Source organism: Gavialis gangeticus, unplaced genomic scaffold (assembly GCF_001723915.1).
Source record: "Gavialis gangeticus isolate Ggan-Ray unplaced genomic scaffold, GavGan_comp1, whole genome shotgun sequence".
NCBI classification, from domain to species: Eukaryota; Metazoa; Chordata; order Crocodylia; family Gavialidae; genus Gavialis; species Gavialis gangeticus.
Window position 1 is genome coordinate 62,438,883 of NW_017729033.1, and position 12,001 is coordinate 62,450,883.

Consider the following 12,001-nt stretch of genomic DNA (forward strand, 5'->3'; position numbering starts at 1 on the left):
CCCCCCCCACCCCCACCTGCGGTTCCGGCACGGGGCAGCCACATGCTCCCAGGCCAGAAGCCCTGGCATGGGCTTCCGGCTGAGGGAGCGAGGAGCCAGATGGGCCCGCTATTGTTGGAGCCTGCTGGGCTTCCCCTGGGTCCTACTGCCCTTGGTTCCTCTCACTTTTGACAGGAACCAAGGGCAGAGAAATATTCATTTTCTACATTTTTTTAAAGCCCTGTGGGCCGGATAGAGTGGCCTTGTGGGCCATATTTTGCCCACCCCTGGTGTGTACAGCCATGGCATATCATGCAGTTCTTTGAGTGTGCTAAAATGAGTGTCAGGAGTTTTCAGTGCCTTCATTTTTTTCCTTAAATTTAAGCAAACAGTGTAAGGGAAGTACATGCTATTGTGTATTGTCTTTACATTTTTACAAGCATTCCAATAAAAATAATTTATTTCCACATAAAACTCTGAATTTTACGTGTGCTGTATTTAATTGTTTTCCTAATCAAATATTTCAGTTCAAATACTTGTGACTGTTGGGATATAAAATTAACATGGGGGTATTTTTTAGTTTTGCTTACTAAATATAAGTCAAATAAACATGCTAAATCAGATCGTGTTCTATTTAAGGTATTGGAAAATTTTCCAGAAAAACCACACCTCTGACAAAGAGTTTTGTTTGTCTCTACTTTCAATATGAATTTCTGTTTGGCTGTTACAGTTGGTGTTTCCTCATTACACAATCCTAATACTAATGCTAAAAGACTTTCTCTGTGGCCTCTTGGAAAACCCTGAATGCTTAGGTTCTTGTTTTACCATTTCCCAGCAAGTCTGATGCATTGCAGCAGATACTCCAAGAAGTTTATTGTGAGGTGGGTAGAGCTATTGGAAACAGTTTGAGCCAGTACAAGACATCATGTTAGTCTAACGTGTCATTAACAATGTTAGGTGTGGGGAGAGTAAGAATAAATGTCCAGTGGTGAGGTTTCATTAGTTGTCACTGTCGATAGTCCAACAGTTTCAGCATGAATGATGCATGCCCCTGGAGGCTGGGGGGAATGGCGACTGCCCACAAGTGGCTGTGGTGGTGGCAGCAGCAGGGGCATGGTGACAGTGAGCAGGGAGCTCCTGCAGGCAGCCATGGTGTCAGCGGTGGGAGGTGGTGTGGTGAACGCTGATGGGCGGTCGGCAACCACCTGCAGATGCTGCCAGCAGTGATCAGCAACTGTCCGCAGATGCCATCAGCAGTGTCGGTGGCAAGGGAGGGGGTTGGCGAGTGGTGACTGCCGGCAGGCACCACTGGCAGTGTCGGCAGTGCTTCTTTCAGTGGGTGCGCTGCCAATCTCATGTGCACCCGCATGCACCCCCTGCACATTGCCAGTGAGTTTCAGGATTAGCGATGGGACAGATTTGGAATCTGTAGTATTTAAGGTGCAGACTCAAAGCAGAGTCTGCACCTTTTGATTTTGGATCTTCTTTGAAAGTCCAGATGTGTCTATCACAACTTCTTTTTGATACTCTAAAACAGTGCTTCCCAAATCTTTTCCTCAGCATGACCCCAATTATGGCCCCATTTCTTTAGCATGACCCCTCACTTCCAACCCACAGCCCTCCACCCCTGCGTTCCCATCCATAGATGTTGTGACCCACAGTTTGGGATCTGCTGCTTTAGAACAAGATGAGAAAATTCTCCCATGAACTGGTGACATTGAGAAACTTTGCTAGGTTGGTGGAAAACTTAAGGATGGATCCTGTAATCATTTAAGCACACAAGTAACTGTTTTACACATGTTCTGAAAACCACCATTGTACTTTGGTACTTGGCAGGGTCTATCTGAAAATCTGAATGATGTTTTTAAAATCTGAAAATTAACTGAGGAGACAAGTCAGTTTTTTTATGGGAGAGATTTTGAATAATGGGAAAGTTGGAAGCTGGAAAAGAGGCAATATTAAACTACTTGAGAATATATATTTATTTATGTAAGTGCCTTAGATGTGACTGGATTAAGTGCCAAATTTCAGCTGACTATGGCCTGAAGCAAGTAGGAGAGACTTCCCTAGAAGTGTTGGGGTCAAGATCAGCAGTGATTTCAAGTGGTGAAAGTTACAGATGAAATTAAAAGCTAAATTGCCTGTATAAATGAGCAGAAAAAGTAAATGGGTGCCTCTTGACATTCAAACAGATATGAAAACAGTTGTCGCATCAAATTTTGATAAAGCAGGAATGAAGTGCAGCAGAAAAGAAGCTAACATGGGGGGAAGGGATATTTAGTTTAATTCTTTCTCCTTTGTTTCTCCCTCCCTGGTAAGAAGTCACTAAGGCATGGTTACATGACTTAGTGCAATGGGATTTGCCTGTATGTGTGCCAGTGCTGAATATGGGTCATAGAAAGCAAGGCAGTTTGCTGCTTCCTGGCGTACCAACTTCGTACGAAACTAATGGGAAACATGCCTTTTTCCCATTATATCATTTTCTGACCACTTTATGCCTGTATCTTGCTGCACAATGTAGCATGCCATGTTTCCCATAAAAGCTGGTAATACTATATTGGGTGAGGTGGAAGGGAATTAGAGGGGATACTGAAATTCTGGAATCTGACAAACACAGGCCAGTACCATAGCAACCCTACTGCCTTCCAACACGCGAGCAGCGTCCAGTTGACTCCAAAGCACTGTGTTACTAAAAAGTGAATCTTGTAATGGTGCATTAATTACAGAAGCCCCAAACGGGAAAGGTAGGCATGTGTGGGAACTTCTGTAATAAAAAAGGTGCAGTAAAAGATAGGATGCATTGTTTAGATTTGGTGATGAAGTGAAGGCATAAGTTACATACATTAGGGATGTGAAAGATTAAGCGTTTAAATGAGAAGTATATTTATACTGGTAATGCATTAGTGGTTAATGTTTAGTGTGGGGTACAGTCTGACAGGGAAGGGAAGTGGTGTGGTGCCTCAGGAACAGAAGATGGCAGGGCAGGGCAGCTAGGAGCATGGGAGGAAGGAGTGAGGAGGAAGCAGGGATGGGCAATAGCACCCATAGCTAGTCTGCTCCCTCTCTCCCAGCATGCCCACAGCTACAGTGGGCTGAGAGCCCCTTGCCTGCTGCCATCCGCAGGTTCATGTGGACTGTGTTTGGTGGGGTGTGTTGCCACCTCCTTCCTCCCCTATCAAGGCCCTGGGGAACAGCTCCCAGCAGCAGCTGTGTCCAGCAGGGTCTGTGTGTGGCCCTGGGCTCCCTGCGCTGCTCCAGGCGGGTGGCTGCTGCCCCTTCTCCACAGTGGCATGGGGCAGGGCAGGTGCAAACCCAGTGTTCCTCACTCCCTGGCTGGGACTACGTATGTGTTTATATCGGTTGAAGGATTAACCTATAATTAGAGGAAGTTAAACATAATTTTTTAAACAATATTTACATCCCTGACATACATAGACCTTGCTTTCCTGTTGTATGTGCAGGTTTCATGTTAAAGTAGACTGCAGGTCATATATCGTATTGCTGTTAACCTTTGGAATATATTCATCTTAAAAAATCTGGGGGTTCTTGCCTCCTATGTGGAATGTATGTAGACAATGCCAAATGTGAGTTGGCTTTGAAATGATGTGAGGTGATATCCTAACTAAGTAGTTTTCAGGGAGCAAATCAATCCTTGAGTAATTCCAGACAGAATTTTGGTTCATGACAGGAGTTTTCAACCTTTTTTTAATAAGTGTACCCCCAGCGGCTGGCTGCGGGGGAGGGGGTGTGCAGCTGGATGTGGAGGGGTGGTGGCGGCAGCTGCTGTGTGCGAGCTTCCCTCCCTGCATCCAGCCAGGTGGGCAGTGCTTGTGTGGCCTGCAGAGGAGTGCCACTGCCCTTGCTCCACCCCAGCTCTGCTCCTGGGAGGTGGCAATGTAGGGTGGTGGCACTCCATCCCCACCTGCTGGTGTGTACCCCCTAGGGCCTTCCCAAGTACCCCTGGATGTACATGTACCCCTGGTTGATGACCCCTGGTCCACAATATTTAACTTTTCCAAACTACTGAAAGTACTGCAGAAGTTTCAGGTGATTGATTGGCTTAGCTACTTGCTATGTTTTATAACAGCATCTGCAGAGAACTTCATGGCATGAAGACACAGCATGAACTGAGTGCTGGAGTGGAAATTCTTAGCTGTTTTTAAGAGTAGAAACTCTATCTATGGATGAGGAGAAAAGGGGCCCAGAATAAGCACTAGTCCCACACAAAGGATATAACTATTGCATTTGTGTTCAGGAACAAGGGAGCATCATTTTATAGTTTCATTGGAGTTACTCTTCACACATGGTTCATTTGGGTTTTTGTACATTTTTTTTCAGTATGACTCTGGCTCCTTTAGTTATTCAGGGATTTTATTCTTTTGTCAATTAAAGCATCTGGTATCCACTTCATTTTCAAAAAATACCCTTCCTGTTAAAGTAATATGCAGCAAATGATTACCAACTGTGTAAACAGTGAAAGGGTTTATGAAATATCTTGGTTTTGCATATGTCCCAATGTGCAGCATATCTTCAGGTCTCTAAGCTCTTACATGTTCTGGGACTGGGTTGTTTGGATAGAGTTTCTGATTGTATTGTGTCAGTTAAAAAAATGAGCATTGAAAAAACACACATCTATTTTAACTTGAGTTGAAGTGTTTTTGTAATTCAGTGATAACTGGTCTCTGGATTCAGGTTTAGCCTTTTTTGTTAAAACAATAACCATTATTTGAAATGTACAATTTGTTGCTATATTTAAAAAACAAACTTGTAATTCAACAAATTTGGAAGCACGTGCAGATTTCCCAGCTTTGGGGTGTTCTGCAACAGCCAGCCAGCTGAAGTAGCTTTTTCCTTTGCAACACTGTATCTGGAGAACACACCTGCTGGTTTTCCTATAATTTTTATTTGCCATGAAGTGGAAGGGAAGCAACAATTTAGTGAGGCTTTTGGCTGGGGTGCAGCTTTGGTTCCTGTTCAGCAGACCTGAGTGCAGCATTGGATCCTGTTGGTTGTGAGGAAGGAGCAGGTGTGCTGTGCAGTCATGGGGAATGTACAAGCCAGTTGGAAACCAAGACCTGGAAGATGTCATGTTTTGGAGGGAGGGAGAATCCATCAGGGAGAAGCATAGCTTCCAGTATTTCAAAACCCTTTTCCTTGTTGCTGTATAAAGAAGCTAGGTCTTGGGCACATCTTTGGGAAGGCTATGTGCTAGACCAAGGAGGACCAGAACCACAGCAACACGTGGGAATATCTGCTCTGCTCCTATCCCTTTATATCTCTATTCCTAGATGATGCTGTCGTCTTCCCTCCAGTAAAACAACTATTAATGCTTCCAAGTTAGGAATTGCTAGATGTCTTCAGCAGTTTTCCTTCCACTTGACCTGGATCCTCAGAGAGCTAGAGGAGGAACTGGTTGAGACAAAGGGCAGAGGTTGTATTTTACATTTGACCCCACATACAAGGCTCGTAAGACTGACTTGAGTCTCCAAGTGAGAAAATTCTGTTCCATGCTGTCTGTGCCATTTTACTTGCTTGGAAAGCCATTCCTTGATAAAGATCTTGGTGACTGCAAATTTTGTTTTTTTGAATCATCCTACCTGCTGGGGCAAGGGTTCAATACATATATGATGTACTCGGTCATAACATTTTGACCAAATCTGAATGCAGGGAAAGGCTAAGCATTTTCTTGTTTTAACATCTACCATATTTACCTGACTACAAGATGGCCCTGAATTTAAGATGATCCCACAATAATTAAATTTTATTTAGGGAAAATTATATATTTAAAAAATAATTTTCCATCTATCAAATGTAATTAGTGGAGAATCATCTTAAATGTATCTCCCCACTACTGCAGGTGGGGTGGTGGGGGGGAGAGGTGATTGAGAGGGGCAGTAATGGGATAGACAGTGAGGGAGGCAGTAGGGGGCACATGGTAGGAGAAGCAGAGGGCAGGCAGTAGCGGGGCAAGCAGTAGTGGGGCAGGCAGGCAGCTTGCCACCTGCCGACCCTGCCCCCCATCCCTCCTCTTTTTGCTCACTCCATGCTGCTTCAGCCCCCCCACAACCTTGGGTTCCCAGTCCCCCTTCTTTCGCCTTGCCCCACCCCCGCAGCCGGAAGCCCAGCCTGGGGTTTCTGGGCTGGGAGCACATGGCTGCCCCGCGCCAGAACCACAGGTAAGTGCGGGGGGGGGAAAGGGCGAGGGGGACCCCAGGCAGGGAAGGAGCGTGGGGGGGGAGCGGCCCCTTCCCTGCCCCATGGCCGGCGCCCTGTGCTGCAGCTGCTTGCAGCCCACATGGGGCTGCCTGTGCCTGCTCCAGACAGCCCCGTGTAGGCTGTGAGCACCTGCAGCAGGGAGTGCCAGCCATGGGGCGGGGGAGGGGCCGCTTTTCCCCCCGTGCTCAGCTTTTCCCTGGGCTCCTCTGCATGGAGGAAAGCAGCCCCTTGCCCACCGCATGGCTAGCGCTCCCTGCTGCAGGTGCTTGCAGCCTGCGCGGGGCTGTCCGGAGCAGGCACAGGCAGCCCCAGGCCGGCTGCAGCATGGGACACTGGGCATGGGGTGGGTGAGGGGCTGCTTCCCCCCCACACTCAGCACTACTTTGTGACCCGGCCCCACTGCCAGGTTGGCAGTGGGGGCAGGTTACAAGCTGGTGCTGAGCTCAGGGAAGAGTGGCCCCTCACTCGCTGTGTGGCCTGTGCCTTGCGCTTCAGCTGCTCGCAGCCCTCATGAGGCTGCCTGTGCCTGCTCTGAACAGCCCTGTGCAGGCTGCGAGTGCCTGCAGCAGGGAGTGCGAGCCATGGGGTGGATGAGGGGCTGCTTTTCCCTGTGCTCAGCACAGCTTCTTCCCTGCTGGCAAGCAGGGGGCCAGGGCTGTGCGCTGCCCCCTGCCTGTACATGGGGCTGGGGGCACTGGGTGTGAGTGGGTGGGGAGCCAGTGGGAGCACTGGACCTGCACCAGTGCTCTGGGGCCAGCACCGGCAGGGGTATAGGGTCCCAGCCGGCAGGGGCTCTATGTAACCGGGTCAGCTCTCCCCTCTCCCTGCTGGTGCAGCCTAGCTGGGCTCCACAGATCCCTGCCAGCCTGTGCTCCTCTCTGGGCCCCACCGGTGCTGGCCCTGGGATGTGGGTCCCAAGACATTGGGACACTGGTTCCAAGATGGTTACCAGGGGGTGGGGCACCTGTCAAGAGGCGGGGCTACCCATGCGGCCCTCCATAGCCTGCCAAAACTGAGTAAGCAGCCCTCCACCCAAAATAATTGCCCACTCCTGTCTTGCTTAGTTCTAAGACAAGGGGCCTCCTCCCCACATTAGATGAAGAAAAACCCTCATTTTTTAATAGAGTAAATATGGTATGCATTTAAAATGTCAGAAATCACTAAGAAGTTGGCATGGTTTGGGCTTGCTTTTTTAATCGCCATTTTGTGAGAGTTGACATTGGTGAATAGATGTACTGCTTTGCGAGCTAGGGACTGAAAGCTTTTTCCAACCCCCCTTTCTCGAAATTTGTACATTATTTAGTAAACAGAGTGCTTAAATGACTATGTACGTAAATTCTGTATGTAATGTTCTTCTGTATTTGAGCTTTAGTGTGTGCGTGTTTATTTCTTAAGCTGATGGTATAGTAGCTAGGAGGCTTATCCTGCTTTCTGCCTCAGCTGATTTAGTTTGCCTGTCCATCTGTAGCAGTGGTGTGTGACTTGGATGTCAGAGTCATGTAAGCCATATCTCTTGTATTCTTGCTGCATTTACATGTTACTGGGATTTTAAAGCAATCTTTTGCACTTCATGTAACTTCATGGTAGTGTAGTAAATGAACAATTTGCTGCTTTTGAAAAGGAATAAGCAGCTGGCTACACAGTGACATCAGACGATCCACATAAGCCAGGAAAATATTACATTAGTGATTGAATTTAAAAGATCCTCCCACAAATTTCTATTCTGATGGGAGAAACAATTCCTACACCTAGGAAAGGAAACTGCAACATAGCTGTTTCTTTTTTAATCTGAAGTCCTAGCAGGCCTAAACAATAGTGGAAAGGGATTTAATTGCTGTGTACTCTCAATAGAGTTATTTTTTCTAGCGGTTGGTGGTGTATACTGTTTAACAACAGTATCAGAAGACAGACTTTTTTTCAAAAGGTACATGTTTGTGATAGTTTGAATTTTCTAACACAATTCTTTTGTTTTCTAGATTTTAAACCGTGAATCTTTTCCTTCCAGATTTGACTCATACTTAATAGGGATTTTTTTCTTAGAGGTTGGATGCAAACATGGAACCAGTTTAATAGAAGATCAAGTCCCTGTGCTTAGTTAGAGATCTGTACACTTGCTTTTTTGGTCAAAAGGAGTAAATAAAAATCATTCTAACACTGTGGAATCAATGCAGCTAACAATGGATTCAGCTGGATTCTGTTTCAGCTGTTGCTATAATTGGCACAGTTAATTTTCATTTGCAAGATAGAATTCTGCTTTCAGCTGAGCTAAGACCTCTTTTTTACCAATTTCTAGCTGGAAGCTTGCTGTAGGGGTGAAGGTCTCAGTTAGGTCCAAGGGGAAACCGCTATCTATAGGAGCCTATTTGAACATAGGGAACATAGGGCTTTACAAGTACAAATAACTTTTGCCTTCTGTACATCATGGTCTAGTTTTCAGCTACCCCTAATGCATAATTTGGGGGGTAGAGGGAGGAGTGGGGAGAGTGAGAATGTGGCATGCAGGCTTATGCTGGTTCTAAGCAGTGTTACCTGGTTCAAAAAACAGTTGCCATTTAGAAATTACTGGTGAGGGCAAGATCATTGTACATAATGTGAATGCAGAGCATAAAAGGAGCCTATTTAAAGTTTTGTCTGCTCTGCAAAGCAACCTACCTTGTCATCCAGCTGGATAGCGGTTCCTTTTATGATGAGGTGCCTTCAAAGAATAATGGGCCAGATTGTATTTCACCCTGCTAGAGTTCTTGAAAACTCATTTAGTGCATCTACTTTTTGTAACAATCTCCATTGTATCCTTAAGACTTGCATCTCAGAAAAGCAGCAAGGAGGAAGAAGAGGACAAGGACCCTCCCACTTTCTGTAGTAACAGTTTTTCAGGGTGGAATAGGATCCGACTTGGGGACCTTAACTTACTTAGGCGCCTAAATGGATGGAGTTGGATCTGGCCTAATCTTTTTCTCTCCTTTTTTTTTTTCCAGTGAATATGCATCCTTATTATTTTCTCCTTAGTAGCGCCCAAACTACAGAGATGCTTTAGCATAATTATCACTGAAGTTAGCATAGGGAAGCTCATTCCCACTTTCTGTCACTTTATATTCCACAGTAACTTGGCATACAGATCAGATGTTGGAGTATGTGTTCTTAATCCTCAGTGACAAAGATTTATGCACTTTTCTTCCAACAACCGTTTTGTAAGCAGTTAGTAAAGATTGTGTGTTATTTAAATCTTGAACATTTTTGGTTGGTGTTAGTTTGTTATTGGCAGCTGTTTGTTTTCGCCTTTTGAACTGCTGTTTGGATCTTGGGCTTAAAATGACTAGGGTCAGGAAGAACTTTACAAGCAGTGAAATGTAGAGAGAGAGAGAGAACTTATCCTAAGAGGCCTCTTTGGGATATTTTCCTCTGGATGTTTGCATGATAGTTCTGGCTTCTTCATTGTCAGCATCAGAGAATTACCATTTTGAGACTATGCTGTGCTGCTAAGCCAGTGAAGTTGATTTCCTACTATCCCTTAAGCTTTGGAGCTTCTATTTTACTTAGAGGATCCAGTTCCCATGTGGGTTTGGCACCCTCAACATTTATTTTGGGACATTATTAGAAAATAGTGTTGCCGAAGGTGAAAAAATGGCAAGTTATACTGATGTGGTTGTGTTTCCTGGTGTCTGACTTATATTTCTTTTGACTTTGAAAACTGATATTTTCAGCTGATTGGTGTTTTGCTTTTAGATTTAAAGGAAGAACAAACATGGCATCTTTGAGCCGGGTGGGTGAGAGCGTGGTTTGGTATGTGGTTCTGTGTGTGTTTCCCCTGTCATCTGCACTGAATTGGTCATAAAGTGGTTGCCCTTAGAAATTAAAAGGTGCAGTCAGCAGAACAAAGATAATAAAGTGCAGCTACCTTGCGCTGGATTCTTCTGACTACAAACATTTTGGTCATGCTTGCATGGTTTATGTCAGGTATGTGTGTCAAAATGAGGAAAACAGTCTGTCTGAGAATCTGGGTGATTCTCATCCTTGAAATATACAACTGTCATGATTTTCTGTTAGCTTTGCATCTGTTAAGGAGCCCTGAGGCAGAGCTCAGGCCAGAGGAGGGACCTGGGGCTGTGCCGAGACGGCAGGGTAGAGCCTGGGGGTGATGATTAGAGAGACCCTGAGTGAGAGGAGCAACGATTAGAGCAGCCCCATGAGTGTGGGCAACTGAGGAGACCCAGTGGAAGTCTAGTGGCCCGGCAAGGGGCCAGGAACAAAATAGGCCTATAGTTGTAGAATCAGTCAGTCAACGCTCCGGTAGGGGTAGTGGGAGACACCCAACAGACTGCACCGGGGCTGACCAAGGTGAGAAGAGGTAAGCCTGCAGCAGGGTGAGGCTGGGCAGGATGAGTGTGGCCCTGAGAGAGGGCAGTATGAAAGAGGCTGGGTGAGAGCCAGCGGAGTGAGTGAGACCCCAATGAGAGAGGGTTGACGTGTGTGGCCTTTTGGGGCTGTCGAGAAAAGAGCTATATTTGTGTGCCCACTTTGCTCCAGCTGTAGGCTGGAGAAGTAACACACACACAGTAACATCTGCAAGGCATGGGACCCATGGAAGGGAAGTCAGAGCGGATATTAGGCCCTTGTCAGGAGGGTAGCCTCCTGCCTTAGTAACAGCTCACATATTTTTCCATCAAGGCATGGCAGGACAGCGAAGTGGGCAGTTACCCCTGGAGCAGGGTTGGTGGAGACCTGACAAGGAGGCCACCCTGTTACACTAACCAATGCTGAATTTTAATTTGTTGAGCAAAACATTTGCTTCAAAGGAGATGCGCTTATGGTTTCTATTCAACATGTAAAGATTCCACTGTCATGAAATTGTGAAACAAATTCTTCAGTTTTTTCCTTCTAAAATGTAAAAATGTTGGGATGGGGACAAATTAATTTTGATTGCAGTTTGATCTACTTTAAGGTACAGGACAGCTTTCTTTGTTGAAATTGGCAATAAAGACTTTTACAAGTACAATGCCAGAGAACATACTACCCTGAAAAGGTTATATCAGAATGACACCCTTCCTCAGTCTGGGGACTGGACTTTATGGCTGGAGTAGCCCCTTTCAGGCCTATATCCTGTAAAGGCAGCATTAAGCCATCTATAATTAATATAATTCTGTAAGTGCTTGTTGCCCCGCATGATAATTTTGAAGTTCGTTATGCTGCATATTGGCTTGTGCCTTTATAGTTTAATTCAGGAAATGTGCCCAGGCCTGGGTTATGAAGAGTTAATGGGAACAAATCAATGCATTCACATTTAAACTGTGCATTTAAGAGGCTGAGAGAGGATAAGGAAAACCTTAAAACCTACATTAAGAAGAATGTTCCTTTTTCAGAGTTCACAATAGAATATATCTTTCCTATCTGTAATTGTATCAAAGTTAAGCAAATTGGCTTCAAACACTACCCTGTGTATTAGTTCATGTCTCTCACTGTGAAGGAATCTCTTAGTTCTAGAATCAGTAGATTTAAGGGGCACACTACCAGGCATGCCCTTGCTTGTGTGGACCTATTCACTGAGTGGGAACAAGGGACCACCCTCTGGGTTCCTGACAGGAAAGAGTGAGAAGAGGGCTTACAAAAATGGGAATGCCTGTTTCCTGTAGGAGATGAGGGAGAGCAAAGAGCAGAAAACTCTACTTCAGAAGAGAAGCTGGGAAGAGGAGGTACTACCATGAAGAAGTGCAGGTGACTGAAATAGGCAGCAACTCTCAAGGGAACAAGTAGGGAAGAGAACTTACTTTTGCAAAGAGAGATGGGGGGGGGGGGGGGGGGGGGGGGGGGG

At 45.7% G+C, this 12,001-nt stretch overlaps 1 protein-coding gene and 1 long non-coding RNA gene across 8 annotated transcripts in view; both read left to right on the top strand.

Moving 5' to 3' along the window:
- Window positions 1-12,001, top strand: part of LIMCH1 (LIM and calponin homology domains 1) — a 344,316-nt gene that overhangs the window by 45,134 nt on the left and 287,181 nt on the right. The gene's annotated exons all lie outside the window — the stretch shown is intronic.
- LOC109303782 overlaps window positions 10,825-12,001 on the top strand; it is a 9,165-nt gene continuing 7,988 nt past the window's right edge. The window contains exon 1 of the long non-coding RNA XR_002099221.1: window positions 10,825-10,906. This is a non-coding gene — a long non-coding RNA (uncharacterized LOC109303782). The remainder of the gene's footprint in view (window positions 10,907-12,001) is intronic.